Consider the following 6,224-nt stretch of genomic DNA (forward strand, 5'->3'; position numbering starts at 1 on the left):
AAAATTACCTCTTATTTTAGGTGTAAACATGCTTTGAAAATTATATTTCTTATCCTTGTCATTTGTCAATATACAAGTGCATTCTTGCCAAATGCCAACAAAATTGAACCAAAGTGCATATTTACACAAAACTGACATTTACACCCTACTTGCACTGTTCCAAACGCAACCTTAGATTATGTTTGGTTGATTTTTGAATTTTTTGTCCTTTTGTGATAAAAGGTGGGGTGAAATAAAACCGGCCAATTATGCAAAAGCAGGACCAGTTCATCGGTTCCCTGTTGAACCAACCAGGTGAGCGATTTTTATGGTTTTTCTAATGAAGAGATTTTGGGGTATGTCCAAATCAGTTAAGGGTTCGAATCATGGTTCAACTAGTTGGTCTTGAACATTGATAAAAACAATAAGATACAAAGTTAAAAACGTGATCAAATATAATTGTGAAAGTTGAGCTTAGATTATAATAGGTTTTAAGAGAACGGGAATAATGTCATTTTGGGCAGGATTTTAGATTGAGTTACGGTTGACTAGGTTGGGTTAAAGCCTTGAAGAGATACTAGATTAAGATTATGATCGGAGATTTAGAACCTTGGGGTGGATTAGGGTGGGCATGCGGTCTCTGCACCTGTGGGTTCACCGGACGCGTGAACCCAACAACCAGAATCTGCCACGTTGACAGAGCGCGGACTCGGTTACGTTAACGTTATTTTGGCCGCCAACTGATGGTATCCGGTTCAACCGGACACAAAAAAGGTAAAAATCCCGATTTTCATACTCATTTTGAACTCCCTCCCGATTTTCACCTAAACGAAGGGAACTCCCGAGCCCCTTCTTCCCGTCAAAACCGGATACAAAAAGGTAAAAACCCCGATTTTCATACTCATTTCGAACTCCCTCCCGATTTTCACCTGAACGAAGGGAACTCCCGAGACCCTTCTTCCCATCAACTGATGGTATCCGGTTCAACCGCACACAAAAAGGTAAAAAACCCGGTTTTCATACTCATTTCGAACTCCCTCCCGATTTTCACCTGAACTCTCTTCTCGACAGATCGAAGAGTAGAAGCGCAATGGACTCAGCTATGCTACAAGGGACGAAGCGGTGGCCAACCTTCTAGCTACCCGTAGCAATACCAGCGTCATTCTAACTTCATTCGACAACAAGAAGGCACGAACCTCAACGCCACCGACGTTGTCGCGCTCTCCGACGGCCACACCATTGGTATTGGCCACTGCACATCGTTCACCGATCGCTTGTATCCCAGCCAAGACTCCACCATGGACAAGTTCTCCGCCAATCAACTCAAGCTTACTTGTCCCACATCCACGACTGATTTGGACATCCAAATTCCGAATGTGTTCGACAACAAGTACTACGTGGATCTCATGAACCAGCAGGGGTGTTCACCTCCGACCAGGATTTGTACACCGACTCAAGGGCTCGACCCATCGTTACTATCTTTGCACTAAACTAGACCCGTTCTTCAAGAGGTTTGTGTACGCCATTCTAAAAATGGGTCAACTGAGTGTGTTGAGAGGGACCCAATGAGAGATCCGTGCCAATCGTTCGGCTCGCAACTCCACTAGCACATATCTGTCATCTATCACCTACGAGGAACAAGGCGGAGGAGTGCAGTTGATCCTCAGGGACCCAAGTTTGTGTATGCCATGGTTGTTTTTTGTGTTGATCCTGGCAGGCTGACTTATTGGTGCTACATGTTTAATAAAAGGGCTTTTTGTAATGAACTTTCACTTGTAGTTTGTAGATTATGGTTCAAGTTTTATGGACAATGGACTCTTCAACCTTCAACCACCCACTTCGGAGTAAGTATGGCTCTTCTAGCTAAGTTCTATAATTGGAGCAAATTAATTACATGACCCAAGCTACTGAGCTTGGGTTCCATTGGAGTCTTGATTGATTAAATGATCGGCCCAAGGAAATTTTCACTTTCCCACTCATGGTTTAGTGTGACCTTGGAAAATCCGGTACAGAAAGCCCGTGTAAATTGCAAGTATCCAGGTCCAGTTTAATCAATGATGGTGTGGATCTATTGATAAGAACAACAAAAATATGAGGATCTATTGATTAGAACAACAAAAATATGTCGATACAAATAGCAGCAGCAGAAGAGAAGAGGAGAATGCACTAAGTTGATTTTGCACCGCCGCCGGTGGCTTCCACGTTTAGTGAGATCATCGGTTGCCAATGGATGCTTCTAGACTAGGCTTAGTGGAGGAGAGTATGGGAGGGAGACATGTAAGTTGCGTTTTAAGTTTGTTTTTTTTATCCGGTTCAACCAAGGGGAATCTTCGGTCAACTCCCCCTCAGAAGTCGAAAATTCAATTAAGGATGTACGAAAATCCGATTCAATTCCGCCCCACCTAATAAATGTAAAATTTATTTCGGCTCCCCCGCCACGGTAGATAAGTTAAAGTTTTGATCCCATTATTGTTAAACAGTGTATGCTCTTAGCTCCAATCAGAATGATGTATATTATGACATTTAATGTAAATGAATAAAGTACATATTTGATTCATGTTATTATGGTGTATTTCTGTGTAATAACCTTAAACTTGACACATATGAGACTCGTGTTAATTTAGAATATTCACAGCCGTTGGATAGATCTGGGGAGATTTATTTTGCCAAAGTTGACACTGATGTGCCGCCAAATTGGTTGGGGTGGCTTGTCTCAGCTGCCAGGGTGAGACCTGAGGTACATGCAGTGTGGGTTTTCTTGAAACCCTGAACCGGACCAGAAGTCCAGTATTGCCCTGGACCTTGGAGATAGATGGACAAAACTAGAATGTTACACTTGACCCCTAGACTCGATTATGATACTACACTAGGTGTCGAATTTGGTTGTCTTTGATATGCCAATCAATGAGATCCTTGAAGGGGATCAAAACTTGGGTATGTTGGGACAATCCGAGAATTCATCTGAGTGGGTGATCATAGTGACAGGATCATCCCCTTTGTCGGATAAAATGAATGGTTGGGGATGCACTCTCTCTGATGGAAACATAAACTGTCGGTAGTTGATTTCAACCGTTGAAATTTGTTTTGCAAAATATAGTTATACAGAGAGATATACATATATAATGGTTTCAAAATGTTTGCAAAATGTTTTAATTCCCGGGATCCATGTGAGTAGAGAGTGCAGCACTGTACCTTGCAACCGAGGGAGAGGTCCTCTCTTGTCGGGCAATGTTTGATCATTATGGGCTAAGAGGTTAAGTGTAAGACCATTGAGGGTAATACCTAATGGGCTAATATTGGATTTGCCCCACAGTCCTTGGGTTTTTACAAGGTAGCTTGACCCAATGACCATTTAATGTAAATGTTGGGCCCATTAAGAGCCCATGGTGATGGACTCAGGGGTTCACTATTTCCTACAGTGAATTCGGTCAGGCCTTGTAACAGAGGTTGGGCTGAACCCATTTGGCTGATGTGTAAATCAATGTTTGGGTTCCACGCCATATAAGGATATCCAACTGGGCAGCAATTTGGAGGGTAAGTGAGCACATAAACTTAATGGGCCTAAAGCCCAACTCGAACTGGCTTAATAAGATTAATTAAAAGGGGGCGGTTATGAGATTTACAGTAGATAGGATAAGGGATTGTCCCTATCCACTCAAAGAGTCCATATCCCAATAAAGATTTGGATCAGGAAACTCATAATTAGATTAGGAAGGCGGATCTTTATCTGTAGATAAGATAAGAGATTATCCTTATCTCTTAAAGAGAGTCCAAATCCAAATAAAAGATTTGGATTAAGAAACTCCTAATGAGATTAGGAGAACCTCTCTTTAAGGCTATAAATAGGAGAGCAGGGTAAACCTCCAGATCATCTAACAGATTGTTGAATTCCAGAGAGAGACAACATAGTTTGATTGCACTGTCTCCTTCTCTCCTGCTCTTGCCGCCATACAAGTTCGATCTCCACCTGTGGAAGCGATCAAGAATGGTTCTTGATATTATCTTTTGGTAGAAAAAGTAATATGAAGTCATGCTCACTAGCCCTCCATCACATTCTTGTTGGAGAGCTGTCCTGTTGATTCTACTTCATCCTGCACCGTGTCATCATCGATGGAAACAGTCTTTGGATTTTTCCCTAGGCGTGAACACTTTCATTGGAGGTTATTATTACTTTGTATCAAGTATATCCCTTCATTCCCTTTTGGTTTCAGATTTGGTCTAGTTTGGTTTCAAGATTGATCATTGAAAATGCAATTTTCTAAAATAGTGAATGCGATTCCCACATGGGAGAGAGAGAAATTTTTTGAAATTTCGCCCAACCTTCCTATAGGGCTCATCCATCCATATGATGGATCTCTCATCCCTTCAATTATACCCCTCATCCCAATGGTAATCTTCTTCTTCATTCAAATCGAACACAACAACGGCATCTCCGTCGTCTTCTTGCTCACCCCAAGCGAAACATCTTCTTCCTCATTTGAACCGAATGCAGCAGCATTTTTGTCATCTTCTTGCTCACCCCAGGCGAAACATCTTCGACCATCGACTTCTGAGGGGGATCTGACTGAACCAGTAGTGTCTTCTTCTTCCTAACCAAACGCAGCAACGTTTTCGTCATCTTCTTGTCATCCCAGGCGAAATATCTTCGATCATCGACTTCTGAGGGGGAGCTGACCAAACCAACAACGTCTTCTTCTTCCTTGAAGAACCAAACCAGCAATGTCTTCTTCTTCCTCAAAGAACCAATTGAGCATCTTCTTCTTCCTCGGAGCTACCAATGGTAACTTTCAGTTTTCTTCCTCATTCAAACCGAACGCAACAATTTTAGTCTTCTTCCTCATTCAAATCGATCGTAGCAGTTTCAATCTTCTTCCACGTCTGAATCGTAAGTAGCAGTTTTAGTCTTCTTCCTCATTCAAACCGAACGTAGCATCTTACTCATCGAAGCTAAATTTCAAAGCTACCACAACATCTTCTTCTTCCTCATTCGAACCAAGAGCTCTACAGCATCTTACTCATCGAAGCTAAATTTCGAAGGTCAAGCATTTTACTGCAACGTCTTCTTCTTCGTCATTCGCACAAAGACCGCCTATGTTTCTGGCACAACACCTGTGCATCCGGTTCATTCTAGTTTGGCCAGCCGTGCATTTACTTTGTTACATTTTTTCCCTGATTGGTTGTCGTAAGGAACTCTGTAAATGAATATTTGAATGTTAACTAATCTAAATTAAATGTTTAATGTTGATTAAGATATGAATGTTGTTACCCTAGGTTATTGAACATTTGTAGGTATGAATAGCCAATGGAGTGTCGGGAATGAATGTCTGAATAGTTTGCAATATGATACTAAGTATTGCTATTGCAAACAAAAATGCATCCTCCGAATTTCAACAACTCGAAATAACTCATAGAAGTTATTTTATAGCTATCTTAAAATCTGAGGTAATATTTTTAGTGGGATGATATTATTTGTTGGCATCGATATAAGGCATGTATATTGCTAATGACATGTGTTGCACTTGTAGGAGCAGGTGTTTGATAGCCTAACAACTGAAAGCGATTCTATTGGTGGTCATAAATTTTTTGAATGGGCAATTCCTCGAGGTTGGTCCGATGAGATTACATTAGGAAATCATCATGGTGATGTTTTGGAATGCCTTGAAAAAGTGGAGAAAGCAGTCGATGTTTGCATAAAATAGATTGAGTCTATGAAACCAGTCCATGAGTTAGCTACTGAAGGGATGGCTACAGTTAAACAACTTGTTTTTGTTCGTTTTGTTATTATTCTCCTTACATTGGTGTTTTGGAAATAGTTCATCATTGATGGTGAATACGTAGGTTTTAGTGTTTTTAATATTGCGTTGAAAGACTCCCCCTTTTGTTTCCATGTTGATGAACTATTTTTGTATCTTATTGTAATTATTTTGACTTTTTAAATATCAGTATATAAACATAAATTGCTTAGAAGATATTTTTTTCTTGACTAAGAAGTATATCTTAATTCATCCAAAATACCTTCTGACAAGGGGCAAAGAAGCTCAGGCTCACCGGGAAGTCCACTGGATTGGCCTTCGAGCAATTCTGCCAATTCCTAGAAGCTGTCCTTGAGGGGGACGCGGGCGTCGACGGGCGGCAGAACCACCTCCACAGTGTGGGGAGAGGTCCCCTAGACGTACCCAGATGAGGCGGAGATGCCTTAGGCCAACGGGGAAGGCCGGCGGTGGGAACCATCATTTTCCACCACC

General features: G+C 41.4%; 1 pseudogene; it reads left to right on the forward strand.

Annotated features, from left to right (window-relative positions):
* The first annotated feature begins 950 nt into the window (after positions 1-950).
* Positions 951-1,701, forward strand: LOC148870374 (peroxidase 12 pseudogene; annotated as a pseudogene).
* Positions 1,702-6,224: the final 4,523 nt, after the last annotated feature.

Source organism: Nelumbo lutea, chromosome 2 (assembly GCF_056320005.1).
Source record: "Nelumbo lutea isolate HS-2025 chromosome 2, American lotus-T2T, whole genome shotgun sequence".
Classification (NCBI taxonomy): domain Eukaryota; kingdom Viridiplantae; phylum Streptophyta; class Magnoliopsida; order Proteales; family Nelumbonaceae; genus Nelumbo; species Nelumbo lutea.